At 60.2% G+C, this 14,582-nt stretch overlaps 1 protein-coding gene across 2 annotated transcripts in view; it reads right to left on the bottom strand.

The window, feature by feature from the left end:
• SEPTIN9 (septin 9) overlaps positions 1–14,582 on the bottom strand; it is a 154,541-nt gene that overhangs the window by 27,997 nt on the left and 111,962 nt on the right. The gene's annotated exons all lie outside the window — the stretch shown is intronic.

Here is a 14,582-nt window from a genome sequence, read left to right as displayed (position 1 = left end):
CACACACACGGCAAGTGCTCAGTCTTCTGCCACACACACACACACACGGCAGGTGCTCAGTCTTCTGCCTGCCGCGGGCCGGGTTGGGTGGAGGAAGTGACGGCAGGAGCCAGCAGCTGCTGGGGGCGGCCCCCGGATTTCCTCAGCCATCTCTGGCGGCACCCACCCCAAATCTGTTAGAAGCCCCAGGCTTCTCCGTCCCCCATCCCAAACCTTAAGGACGCTGCTGGAGGAGCCTCCGTGAAAACAAGTCAGAGAGAGGGAATTCACCGAAGCCCCACTTGTATAGGGCGGCACAGACCCCAGAGGGAGAGGGGCCTCCGGTGGCTCAAGGTTTAATTCTAACTTTAGTACTGAGTCTCCCAGTGCCCCGTGGTGTTAATTAGCTCTTTACTCCCCAGCTGTCCTTGGAGAGCCCCGCGGTGAGGAGGCAGCCCAGAGCAGCACACACGGAGGGGCTTCCCTCACCCCCAACCCACCCAGCAAAGCCTGGGACCCTCCGAGAACCATCCTCCCAGCCCTGACTCAGTCTCCCCCACAGCCCCGTGAACTAGCAGCAGACGGGAGTTTCTGCTCTTGCACCGGAGGCAGAAAGTGAGGTGCAGACAGAAGCCCCTGGCTCATCCTCCCACGGCCCACAACGGGCCCGGCCCCAGCTGCACCCCAGGAGCCGGCAGCGTGAGATTCTAGCAGGCCAGGCCTGGGTCTCAGGCCCAGAAGTATTTCTGCACCTTACTGTTGAGTGGTGTCCAAGACGCGCTGCTGGGTGAGTGTATAAGGAAGTGACAAAGACAGAGGTAGCTATTGGCGCCCACGCAAGGTCCCAGGAGCCTTGGGGAGACAGACCAGGCGCTCCGGTTCCACTATGAGCCCTGGAGGAGGCTGGGGAGGCAGCCAAGACCTTTGGAAGGATGGCAAAGGTCAGCTGAGGAACCTGGGCCAGGCGAGCAGGAAGCAGGCATCTGCGGAGCGGTGCTGTGTAGAGGGCGCTCACGGAGGCGGGCGGCCTGAGGAGCAGCACAGGGGGCTGGCCCCACGCCACCGAGCCCCTCCTCTGCCCCTCCTATCCTGCTTCTCTGGCTGCCCCGATTCTCAGCTGCTCTCCTCTGTGTCTTGGGGGAAATTCCAGGGAGCCCAGGGGGAGCACCCCAACACTCCTGGGCCCTGAAGCCTTTGCTGAGTCCCCACCATAAACGAGCTGCCTTCCTGGGGACACCCGTGGGTCCTAGGGCATCTCATCTTAGGGCTGGTGTGTACCTACCACCTAACTGGATTGGAAGCTCCTGGAAGGCCCGCCTCATGTGTTCCCCTACCCTGCTCGGCCCAGGGCTGCCACGTGGTTAGAACTCATGACAGTAGCAGCCGCAGGCTAGCATACATTTCCGTGTCCAGGCCCACACATTCTCTGTTTTATGTCCATTCATCCTCATGCCGACCACATAAAATGGTAACTGCTATCACGCCTTCTGGACGCCGGACGGTGGCTCAGAGGGGGCGAATCACGTGTGTAAGGCCACAGGGTCATCCAGAGGTGCACAGGGGGCTGGGCAGGTCACTGGCCCCACGTGGGAAACTGCCTCCTTGGAACATCCATCCCCTCACTGAATTTGGGGAGTAGGCAGCCAGGCCATCTCCCAGCGAGTGAGCAGAATGACCGAGCACATGAGGGGGGCAGTCAGGAGCCTCAGGAAACACTGACCCGGTCCTTAGGGGGCCGGCCTACGCCTAGTTAGCAGAGGTGGACACCCAGTTAGCCCCCGTCTCCGCCAAAGACGAGGGTCTTCCGGCCACCTCACTCCATCCTACTCTCCCCTCGTCTGCTACAGCCAAACCGGGCTCCCCACTGTTCCCCAACTTCCCGCCTCCCACCTGGAGTCACCGCCTCCTTCGCTGGAACAGCAGGCCTCATCCAGGGGGCTGCGTTCTCTTGGATCTGGCCTCCAAGGGTCCTTAGCCCGCTGGGGCCCTAAGCGGGGGGCTAGGAGGGGCTCACACTAAACCTGAGTAGGGGACGCATGGGAAGGGGGTCCCAGCTCCACTGCCACAATTTGGCCTCAGCAGGCAAGTCGCTGAACCCATGGGGCTGAGCGACCTGCTTCCCAGGCCTGCGCCCTGGCGTCTGCCTACGAGGTGGGGAGAATGGGTTTGTGACATGAGCTGTAACATCCCTGGTGTGCAGGAAGACTGACCGGGAGGCGCCCGCACAGTCCTCGCTGGTCACCGTTCGGCTGCACGGCCCCCTCCCGCAGAGGAGATGGCATGAAGCAGCCCCCCGCCGGCCAGGTGGGCTCCGGGGAGAAGAGGCTGCAGGAGGGCCGGGAGGAGGCGCCTGCATCCAGAGCAAACCAGCCTTGGGGTGGGGTGGCTCCAGGGGTCAGCTTAAAGCTCATTTCTTCTGTAATAAACAAACTCATTCCTATTAAGTGACCTTACTTATTGTCTTGGAAGAAACTTTCTCACCCACCTAAAAACACTTTGGGGATGACTTCACTGTTTTGCCTCAGTTTCCGGGTAGGGAACCAGGCAGCCTCGTTACTTAAACTCCCCAAGATGAAGACTGAGGGCCCCGGGCACCAGGCCCAGAGCAGACTGTGGTCAGCAGGACGGCGCCGGCCGCAGGGACCGGCCCCAGCAGACCGACAGCCATGCTCCGGAGCGATGGGTACCAGCCCTGCATCAGCAGAGCGTGTGGTCTGCAAAACGACCGCAGCCTCCCTCCACTCCGTGGTCGTTGTCCGCAGGGCTAGGCCGGCGCAGGTGAGTGAGGCCAAGAGGCAGAGGATTCCTGGCAGGACACGAGGCCCCGCCACGGATGTGCCACCTCCCTCCACTGCTCCGCCAAGCTGACCACCTGTGGCCCTCCAGCCACAACCAGCAGCCATTCCCCTCCGACTCAGTGGGGCCGCTGTCGCTAGCTTTAGTCTTTGGAGCCCATAGTGGACAGCCAGCGATGGGGGGGGTGGCATGGATCCTTTCCTTGGTCCCCTACTTCTCCAGAACCGGGGCACGGAGCAGGGCCAGGGTCATCTGGTCCAGTCCCCTGCCCCGGGGAGAATGCATTCAGATCCTGAAGAAAACACTCCAAGAAGAGCCTGCGTTAAAGACAGCAGGACCCACAGCTGCTCTCGTTAAGGCTCTCGAGCTAGTTGTACAGAAACCACAGTGTATTTGGACAGAAGATGAAAAGCTGGAGTCACACACCACGCTGACCAGAGTGCATTCATTCAAACATGAATTGAGCAAGCTCCTGTGAGGTCCGGGACCCGGAGACCGAGATCGATGAAACGCCATCTCTACCAAGTCCACAGTCTAGCGAAAGACAGGACACAAACTTCCCCACCCGACTTGGGGGGCGGGGGTCCTCCACGCAGGAGGGTGAATTCACCATCCTGCTCTGGGCTAGGAAAATCTTATCTGCTGTCGGAGGCCTGGTGACAGGCACCTAGAACTGGGCCTGGGAAGCAGGGGTGCACATTCCACCGGGGACAGAAGCAAGGGCACTCTTCCGATGACCATCCAGATGACCAGGCATTCGGTGCCTGGCACTCACAGGGCAGGGCCAGGGCTGGCAGGCCTCTGGGGGCACAGCAAGGAGCTCCACAGCAGCACGAGAGAGCCTCCTTCCCCAAGGCCAAGTGGGGGTCAGTGTCGGTGACTCCCCCCAACCCAGAGCTGGGGTTCCAAGTACAGCCTTGGGTGCTCAGGAGCCAACATCTCAGAGGCTGTCCCCTCACCCCCAGCTTCAGGAGAGGGACAAGAAATTTGGGGGTGCTTCTGCCATGATCCAGCTACTGAACCCAAACCAAAACGTTGAAAACTCAATCGAGGTTGGAACAGCCAGGACGAGGGGAGCGAGCTGCCAGGTTCGCCCTCACCTTGCAGACCCTCTGCGCAAGGCTGCTGCCCCCAAACCAAGGCCCAGGCCCTCCTCGCAGAAACCAGCTCCCAAGGGCTGAGCAGTAACTCTGCTCTGATGGTGGGAATGGCCCGCCCAGACGGCAAGTGGTAGCTCAGACCCCTGCACAAAGTCAGAATCAGAACTTGGAACCCCTGGGCCTCGCAGGCCTGTTCTTCGGCCCCTCAGGCCTGGAGGCCCGGTGCTTCCCAGAGGTGGCCACAGAGAAAGAGATGAGGGGAGCACCCCACTCCCGCACCCACGGCCCAGGGCCGAGCCACAACGGGCGAGATGTTGCCACCCACCCCTCCACCAACCGTGGAACAAGGCTCCCAATGAGCCCGCTGGGAGGTGGGCGGGCTGGAGGGCCTATAATTAGTCGTGGGCCTCCCCTGCCTTCCCGCCTGCTCCTCCAAGATCAGGCTCGCCTGAGCAGGTAACTGCACGGCCCACCACCCTCAGGAGCGGTCCTGGGCAGGCCTCGTAAGACTCCACCGAGCTCCTGAGAACAGGCCCCTACCTGTCCAAGGAACCAGGCTGACGCTCAGTAAACAAATCAAAGCTTGTCAATGGAAGGCAGAAGTCTGGGAATGGAGTGTCGGCCAAGGGCTGTGATTTGTGCTGGAACCATCTTCCCCAAGAGCCCGGCTGTGGGGAGTAGGGAGCAGGGCTGCCCCGAGATCACAGGCCCTGAAATAAAGTCATTCTTCCTGTGCACTTGGCCAAGAAGAGTAGGAGGGCGCCCAGAACCCTCGGGTGGTACGGAAAAGCCGGCCCAAGAGTTCATGGCACAGGGGGCATGGGATAATGGAAGCTCGGCCAGTCAACCAACAGCTTCCTAAGAAAGCACGGAGATCTCTGACAACACAGGAAGCTGGGCACGGCTGGAGGCTGCTGGGGGCTGGGGGCGCTCTCTTAAGGATGGGGTCGTCCCCTCTGTGAATGCCCCTAGGGAATGCTTCTGTCCTATCTCAGAATGACAAGGGCAGCTCAGGCAGTGACATAACAGGAAGTGGGGAGGGTCTGTGGCCAGGGAGGTGGGGAAGGGGGGGAGGGAAGTCAGCCCAAAGACTCTGGTCACCCAAGCGGATACAGGGCTTCTGGGGTGAAAGCCCCTGTGAACCCCGTGCTCCAGGCTTGGGGCAGTGGGCCAGGCACTCAGGGAATGAATGACCCCACGGGCCCCAACCAGGCCTGTCTTTGGCTTGGGTGGGTGGGGCCTCGTGACTGCCTCCTTCCCATCAAGAAGGGTGCCATCTCCTGGGTCCTGGAGCCCAAAGTGCCCCACACAGAGCAGGCCCCTCCCCACACACCGGCGACCTGGCCGTCATCCCTGACGCTGTGCCAGCCACATGGAGCAGTCTGGCGGAAATACACACACACACCAGTGGACACAATAGTGTTGCAGGGGCCACAACACGGAAATGATCGGGGACCGTGGGGATGCCTCCGAGGGGTCAGCCACGGAAGAGGTCTCCTTCCGCAGTCACACCTTAGCCCAAAGGTGACCCAAAGGAGAGAAGCAAGAACCCTACCCTATCAAAGAGGTCTCAAGCAGACACTGGCCCTCCGGCCCCAAATGGTTAAACAAACTCATTCTTCTTCCTATTTCCTGAAAAGGGGCCCCCTGGGTTGCCACGGGGAGCCAGCCAAAGAGAAATGACATTTATGTAAACACCCATGGAGGCAAAGCAACATGAATGAAATGGGAAACCCACATGTAAATTGTAAGGGAATCTAAGGGATTATACGAGAATGGGGGCTTTTTCTCCCTTGTCCCCAAACAGGATTTTCCATGAGGGATCCAAACCAAATTCCTACTGGGGTGCTGTCCCTACAGCCAGAAACCCACTGACTGGACGGCACATTTTTCTCCAGGAAAGGAGTTTCAAACTGCTCTTTGGTGAGGAGAGATGCTCCCCCAAACCTCTGACAAAAGCCCGGCAGATTTCCTGGCAGAGAGGAAACGGAGGGGGACCAGGATGGAGGGATCCTGGGCGGGTGGGGGCATGTGGGATGAAGTTTCAGGAGCAAATGGCATTGGCTCTGAAGCCCCTCAGCCCTCCCAGCATTGGCGCACGCGTGATGCGCTGGGCCGGCCGTGGGATTTGAGTCTGGGGGTTTTCCCAGAGTCTCAGCTGGAAGGCCCTTTCGATGGCAGGTCCCCATGGAGCTGCTTCCTCGCCCCTGCTCCTTGACACGGAGCAGCGGACCGTCCCACTCCTCCGGCACGGCGCACGCATTCCGGCCCCTGTCCTCTCCGGGAACAAGCCGCACCTCCCCACAGCTCCCCGGAACCCAGAGACGAGCTGCAGCCGACTCCCCGGCGCACAATACCAGGTCGGATCCCGCATTTCTAGCGTCTGCTGAACCCCATCTCCGGCCCGGCCTCTGGGCCACCGGCCCCAACGGCTGACAATCGGTGCGGAACGGTTTTAAGACACACGGTGGCCAATCCGAGTCCCCCCCGCCCCCGCCCGGCCTCCTAGAAGTCAGGGAAGCCCCTTGCGAAAGGGAAACAGGCTCCAAGAAACTCCCCGCCGAGGAGGACCTAACCACTCAGCCTAGCTGGCCAAATATTTACAAAGAGATAGCTGTGGCCGCACAAAGCCCTTTTCTTCTGCTCCACGGCCGAAAATCTGGGCCCCGCGTGGAGACCGAGCTCCCGCCGCCCCTCTCCCGGGGACCCGGGGCGGTCCTGCCAGCAGGGGGGGCCGGGCCCAGGGGGTGGGGGGGCAGGGGGTCGCCCCGGGGAGGCACCGTTCCCGGCCCCGCCGCCGCGCCCTCGGAGGGCCAGCGGGCGGCCGCACCACCTGAGGGCCCCCGCCACCGGTGCGAGGCTGCAAGGAACAAAGAGAGCGGAGGACTCACCCCAGCAGCTGAGTCGGGCTGCGCCGGCCGCCGGCAGAGAGCGCAGCCCGCCCACCAGGTCACATGGCTCCGAGCCGAGCAGAGGATCAAAGGGGCTTTGTGGCCGCGGAACAAGGAGCCTCCCAGAGCGCGGGCAGAGGTAGGAGGGACCGCCTGAGAACGGAGGCTCGGGGGCAGGGCGAGGGGAGTGGAGGGGAGGCCGCGGAGGAGACCAGGGGCGCCCGGCTGAAGGCCTGAAACCAACCGGGGTGTGCAGGGTGCGTCCCGGGCATGAGAAACGCCAAGCTCCCCAGCCGGCTTCAGAGTCACCCCCAAAAGGAAAGCGCCCCGGGCCCCGGGAAAGAGCTCCGGGAAGGAGAGAGGGAAGGAGGCTCTCACCCGGACGCCCGGTCCAACTGCCCTGGCCAGAAGTCAGTGCGCCAGCAAAGCCTCCAGTGCCCTCCCCCCAGACTGTCCTCCTGCCTGGGTGAGGCGGGACGGGAGTGCAGGCTGGTGCCGGGAATCTGGCGCTGCCCGGGGGCGCCCTCTCTCCCTGCCGCCCCGCCCAGCACTCCCCCCTCTGCCAGGTGAGCCCCAGATGGGCCCTGACCCCGGCCAGCTCAGATGACACGCCCAGCCCAGCGGGCAGGCCGCCCCCCGGGTCGGCAGACCTCCCCAGGAAAGCCGTGAAGAACCAAAGCCGGGGTTGTCCCGGAGTCCGGGCGTCGGGGGCCGGAGCACAGCCAGCCCTGTGTGCCGTCCACTGCCTAAGGCTACTGTGGCGGAAACACCCCCAAGGGAGAAGCAGCAGAAGGGGACTGGGGTGAGGGCTAGGGAGGTGGGGGTGGTGCCAGCTCACCCTGAGCTCCTTCTTCTTCCAGGAGCCTACGGACTCCGATTCGGGCGGCAGCTCCTACAGCCCTCAGGGCCCCGGGCGATGAGTCACCCTCCCTGCAGACCCCGGTGAAGCGCTGGGACCCTGAGGGGGATGGGCTAGGTGGTCCCCAGAGGGAGGAGCTTGGGAGCCACGCTGTTTGGGGCCGGGCCTGGGCGCTGGGAGCTGCCAGACCCATCCTGTGCCACGACCTCTGACCCTGATGAGTCACTCCCAGGCACAGGCGTGGCCAAGGCAGCCCCAGGCCTACTCCCGACTAGGAGAGAGCTCCCGCTGGTTTTGGGAATTTGCCGAGGCCGGGAGCGAGGAAGTTCAAGTGCAAAGGAGCCCTGAGTGACACCTGAGCAGGCCGTCCTAGGGCCATCCGTGCTCCCACTCCCTGGAGGAGTAGGTCTGGCCCAGGCCCCGCTGCGAGGCATGCTCTCCTTCCCCATGCCCACACGCCCCCCACATGGCTGGTGGGTGAGGCCCCAAGCACCCACCCCACTGGCCACACTGGCAGACTGACCACGTCCAGTTGGTCCACCTTCCAGTTCCTCAGAAGCCAGCTCTCCCTAGTAGCAGCCACTGGCGGGGCCAACCTGGCCACTCCGCACCCAGAGGCCAATTTCCTCCCCGCGGCCTCTCAAGTCTCCCAGTTTGCCATAACCGTCAGGGGGCTGCCCTCCTGCTCCCTTCCCCACCCTGCACAGAGTGTAGAGGCGCTGCCGTGGGTCTCTGGGCCCCCGGGCCAAACACAGGGAGCGTCAGGGGAGGGACTGGGCGTCCAGAGTCCTTGTTCCCATCCCAGTGGGAGGGAGGACAGTGAGGGCCTCAGAGACACACACTAGAATCAAGGCCCCCCTCATTCAAATCAGCCTTGGCTCATTACCCAACCCTGGGGGACCTGACCTGCCCCACCTGTGAAATGGACATGATCACCTCTAGTCACAAGAACTAAGACAAGACATGACGGACATGACGTCCGGAAGGAGGAAGACTGGCCACTCAAAATCGACGCTTCTCTTTCCTCCAAGAAGGTGGTTTCCTAGGACAGGGAACAGGGAGGGCCGAGCCTCTCCAGCCACCCCCTGCCCAACCTGCTGGGCCCTTGTCGCTGGGCCCTGAAGGACAGCTCCAACAACCATCACCAAACGACACCAGGAGGGTCCTGCCATGCTGGGTGTCAAGGCTGACACGGAACCTTGGAGATGCCATCTCCACTCTACACCTGTCCTGTGGACAGGGCCCTTCCTTCTCAGCGCTCCCCTTGGAACCTCCTTCCCTGCCTCTCACCTAGCCCTGTCCCCCGGGGCCCACCACCCCTTCCTGGGCACCACGTGGGCAACCGCCAGCTCCCCGAGGCCACTCCCTGCGCTACCTTCCTCCTCCCCCTACAACCCTGCAGGCCGCTGGCCCTGGAGGTGGCCTGGGTGCTTTCCACACTGCTCACCACCCTCCGGATGGGGGTCTCCAAGGGCACAGGAGAGGGAATCCCTGCGCCTGACAAGACCCCCAGCCCGGGGGGCACTTTTCCAACGCAGAAGCCCTTCCCCCACTCTGGGGCCTGCTCAAAGTTCTCGACCGCTCAGCACACACAGCGTCTAGAGGAACAGCCTGAAGCCCTCACAGCCGCCCACCGAATCCCCCAGCAGAAACAGAAGGCCCAAGGCACCAGAAGCACACCACATTTTCAAGTTTCCAGTGGCCACATTTATAAGAAGAAACAGGTGACATTTAATATATTTTACTTAATACAGCCAAAATATTATCAACTCAACATGTCATCCGTATAAAAACTTGTTTTTTTTTATTTTTAATTTTTTTTTTAAAAGAATCTATTTTAGGGAGAAAGAGAGAGAGAGACAGAGCATAAGCAGGGGGAGCAGCAGAGGGAGAAGGAGAGGGAGAAGCGGACTTCCCGCCGAGCAGGGAGCCCAACACAGGGGCTCGATCCCAGGGCTCCGGGATCACGACCTGAGCCGAAGGCACTTCATCGACGGCGCCCTGAAACTCTTTAGATATTTTACGTTCTTTTTTTCTTTCTGTACTAAGTCTTTGAAATTCAGTGTGCATCGTACATTCACGGCACCTCCCGATCTGGACTAGGCACGTTTCTTTTTTTCTCCTTTTTAAGGTTTTATTTATTTAAGTAATTTCTGCACCCCCTGTGGGGCTCGAACTCACGACCCCGAAATCAAGGGTCGCACGCTCTTCCAAGGGAGCCCGCCGGGCACCGCTGGCCGCAGCACGTTTTAAGCGGTCGCTGGCTGCCGTGGCTGCCATGCTGGGCACAGCTGTCCAGGTGTTCCCGACTGCACCCTGGGGGTACACCAGGTCCTTGGCGAGCTGTTTATTCAGACCACAATGTTTCAGCGCTATGCTTCGTTCTCAGCGGTGGATGCACAGCCACAGTTGGGGTGCTACAGGATACAGCTCCATGGAACCCACAGGAGCATCTCCTATATGGCTGAGGCCACTGATCCCTACATCAGAGCGTCCCCCTTCTGGGATGTGCTGGGGACATTTCTCCCAGATTCTACTATCAGAAAGAGCAGAACTTCTCCAGAGAAGTTACTTTGCTAGATTTGTGCTAAGCATCAGTGAGACCACCACCCGTTTCTGGGGTTCTCTATCCTATCTGGTTCACAGGTGCTCAGGCCGGGGCAAACTCCTGACTCGAAGGCAGCCAGCCACAGGCTGACCAGCGACCCGACCTCACGCCTGGCTCAAACAGGTGATGAGCTGGGCTGCTGGGGTTCCGCCCCCCTCACCCCCAGCAGCCCAGACCAAGGAGCCTTTTCTGATCGAGGGTCCAGAAGCTTGAGGTCATGTAGAAGCTTGAGGGCTGGGAAGTTGTCTGGGGCCATTTGCAAAGGGAGAGAGGGCAGAGTAGGAGGGAAGCGCAGGCAGAGACCCCAAGAAAGGAGCAAGGGAGAAGAGAGCATGGGCTGGCTGAGCTCTTGCAAACCCTGCCCTTTCTGAGCCCAGGCATTCCACACGTCGACTTCCTTGCGCCTTACGTCCTTCCAATAACCAGCTCGTCCTGCCTCTGTTTACTGACTTCAAAGTCACACATAGCCACACTGATTAGAAGAGTCTATAAAGACAGAAAGCAGATTGGGGGTTGCCAAGACCGGGGTGGGAGGGGGGGTGAGAACTGACCGCTTAATAGACATGGGGTTTCCTTTTGAGGGGATGGGAATGTTCTGGAACTAGATCATGGTAATGTTGCCCAACCCTGTGAATGTGCTAAGTGCTATTAACGATAAATTTCATGTTCTGGGTATTTGATACCATAAAAAATATATTTATAAGAAAAAGAGTCTAATGCATCCTTTTTTCTCTTGAGCTGGTTTGTCATGTTGTTTCCTACCTGGAGACCACAAGGGCCCCAAGACAAAGCGTGCTGGGGGAGATGGAGCAACACCCCCTGCCTGGAGCCTGGGAAGGTCCCCTGATACGGCAGGAGGAACTCGAGATGCAGAGACCATCCTGCGGTGTCCGGGGTCCCTATCTCGTCACAGGTGTCCTGTGGGAAAGTTGAAGACTACAGAGAAGGTGACCACATGACGATGGGGGCAGGGACTGGGGTGCCGTGGCCACAGGCCAAGGACCGCCGGCAGCCACCAGAAGCTGGAGGAGGCACAAGGACAGATTCTCCCTTGGGGCCTCCGGGAGGAACCAGCCCTGCCCACGCCTTGCCATACCCCAGTGACCCTGACCCCAGACCCCGGGCTTCTAGAACTGTAGGAAAGTAGGCTTTTCTGTTGCGTGAGGCTACGGTAATTTGTGGTACTCTGCCACAGCGGCCCCAGGACCCTTACACAGCCCTGCAATCCTGACCTGACCCAGAGTAAGGTAGGAGCTTCCTCCTACAAATGTGGAAAGAAACACTCAGAGCTAGAAGGAAACTTGCTCCAGGCCAAGGCAGCCCAGAAGCAGGAACAGGATCCCCCCCAGCCCTTTGGAGGGGGGGTCTAGGTCGGATTTTCCAAGGCTGTCACTTCTGGGAAACTCTGGCCCCTTCGCTGGACACGAGGCTGCCGTGTGGGGGAGGGGAGAGGGTGCTATGGTGTCCCTGCCTGACAAGGAGGCCTGCCGTGGGCCATTTCCACCTGCTTGTGAGCAGCACCCACTGCCCTTCCTGGGGGACCCCCACCAGAATGGTCATCAGGGAAGTGGCAGCCCTGGTCAGCTGTCCTCCAGCAGGGTCCTACTCTGAAAGCTGCAGAGGGGCAGCTGGGGCAGGCTCCCACCTCCAAATGGGCCAGTTGGGAGAAAAGCACAGTCTGGCGGTGTCACCCACCCTGCCATGCGGGGACACCCACGTGATGCCCAGGACCCACCCTCTGGCCCACAGCAGCAGCAGAAGGGAAAGGAAGTGGTCACATGGCATCCTCCCTCCCCTCCCCCTCTCACACACATTCAGGCACGCACGCCCCAGTGCCCAGGCCCCCCACTTTCTCCTACCAAGCCCGAAGCCTGGTTGTAAACACGACACTCAGCCCTCCCACGACCTCTTTTCCAACCCACCCTGGGCAAACTCCCATGGGATGCAGCAGATACTTGCCATCAAAGGCCAAGAAAAAACACCCTTCCCTTTGCTCTGCAGGCGGGTCGCTGGGCTGGCCTGCACACAAGGGCAGAGGAAGGCTGGCGGGTCAGCAGTGTGGGGCGCCGCTGATGTGGGCAGCCAGCAGGTGCAGCCACACACCCCCCGGGGGGGGGAGCCCGCACACGGCCCTGCTGTCCCTAGGGGGACTCCCAACGGCCCCAGAGTGAGGGTTCAGGCAAGCCTGGGGGGCGGGGACCTGCAAAGTCTCTTGCCACAGAGCAATGCTTAGCGGGCTGGTGGTTCAGTCATATCTGGTTGACATCTTTCATCGGGTTCCTTTGCAAATTGACTGAGGACAACAGTCAGGCTGCTTCTAATCTCAAAAACAAGCCCCCTCGTTGGGCCCAGCGACGTCCTCCAACCGTTGATGTTCTCTCCACCTCTTAACAGTTGGTCTGCACTGTGGTTCTATCTTCCCACCACGTGCTCACGTCTTAACCTCTGCTGTCTGGCGTCTGCCCATCTCACTATTAAAACCACTCTCTTTAGAAAACGCTCAGCGCCAACATCCAGCTCCACCAGGCTGGCCTGGGCCACCATGTGACACAGATGAACCGCCCCTCCTTCTGGAAAGGCGCTGCTCGGGGCACTATCCTCTCCTTGTCCCACAGCACACGGGGGTCTCCTCTCTGTCCCCAGAGTCACCCCAGAGACAGCCTGCCCAGCTCAGCCACCTCTCAAAGCACACTGTCTTCTCCAGGGCTTGCAGTCTCCCAAACCCCTAAAATCCCCACCCCTGTTAAAAGTCACCGCCTCCAGGGAGCCCTCCAGACGCCCTCCCTCAAACATGACCACCCTTCTGTGTTTCCGGAGTCACACCCTGATCTGGAGCACTTGCCAGAGGGACTTGCTCACCCCCTCCTGGCCTCCTAGGCAGCAGATGCGGGTTTGTGGATCACCGAGGCAGGAAGGCCCCATTTCCTCCTTTCTAAGAAGTGTGGGCCTCCCACCTCCACTGTCAGGTTGCCTCTTCCCCTCCAGGGCACCTTAATACACATTTCCTTCTCCTGTTCAAGAGCTATCATGTCAACAGGGTGTCTTAGAAATTATGTGATGATATCTTAACTTTAGAAAATCCTGCTCCTCCTCGGCAGCCAGCTCTGTTCTCCCGCGGGCGTGATGGCCACTCAGGAGGATCAGAGAGGCCCCGGGCACACTTCCAACCACACCCACCCCACCCACCCCACCCTCCCTCGGGAACCCGCGAGGCCCGGGGCTGCGAGCTCCCCGCTGACAGCCGGCCACAGAGCAGCCCCCGAACCCTGCGCGGATTTCAAAGACCGTTGCATAAACACCGAGGTGTCTCCTGCCTGCTCTCTCCGGGGTGTCAGGAGGGAGGACCGCCACGTGGGGGCGCTCCAGGTCGGCTTTAGGTGCGGAGGCCTCGCCCTCGCTTCACCGAAACAAGGACCAAAACCAAAAGCCCAGCAGCTAAGACGGTGGGATTCCGAGTCAGACAACACAGGACTTGGTGGTTAGAGGGGGGCCCAAGACTCTGACACCCGGTGTTTGGCTTCTGGAAACAGGTTCTCAATCCTAGCAGCACATTACTATTCTACTGGAGAACTCCCAAGACATACAGAGGCCTGGGCCCCACCCTGGCCATTCCGATTTCACTAATCCAGGGGTTCGTATTTTTCAAAAACTTCTTAGGGAACTCCACCGTGTATTGCATTCCGGGTTGAAAAGCACCTTGTGGGGGCGCCTGGGTGGCTCAGTCGATGAAGAGTCTGCCTTTGGCTCAGGGTCCTGGGATCTGACCCCACAGGGAGCCTGCTTCTCCTTCTCCCTCTCCCTCTGCCCCTCCCCTGGCTTGTGCTCTCTCTCTCTCTCTCTCTCTCTCAAATAAAATCTTAAAAAAAAAACACCGTGTGGGACTGATAGATACATACACACGTCTGGGATCTGACGAGATCCCGGGATCTATGGCAAGAGCATTCTGAGCCAAATGTACCCGAGAGGAACGCATGGGATGAGTGGGGTGCTGGGGGGTCGGGGATCAAAAGCTCCTTCAAGGGGCGCCTGGGTGGCTCAGTCGTCAAGCGTCTGCCTTCGGCTCAGGTCGTGGTCCCAGGGTCCTGGGATCGGGCCCCGCATCGGGCTCTCTGCTCCGCGGGAGGCCTGCTTCTCCCTCTCTCGCTCCCCCCTGCTTGTGTTCCCTCTCTCGCTGTGTGTCTCTCTCTGTCAAATAAATAAAAATCTTTGGGAAAAAAAAAAAAAGCTCCTTCAACTGTCCAGAAAAGGCCATTCAATGGGCAAGGCTCAGGCTTTTCATTAAGTGTCTCCAGGCTGCCCGCTGCCCGCTGCCTGGCTGGGACTTGGAAAAGAACAAGAAAAAAGGAGAC

Source organism: Neomonachus schauinslandi, chromosome 15 (assembly GCF_002201575.2).
Source record: "Neomonachus schauinslandi chromosome 15, ASM220157v2, whole genome shotgun sequence".
Classification (NCBI taxonomy): domain Eukaryota; kingdom Metazoa; phylum Chordata; class Mammalia; order Carnivora; family Phocidae; genus Neomonachus; species Neomonachus schauinslandi.
The sequence above is the reverse complement of the archived record's forward strand: the minus strand, read 5'-3'. Positions and strand labels throughout refer to the sequence as shown.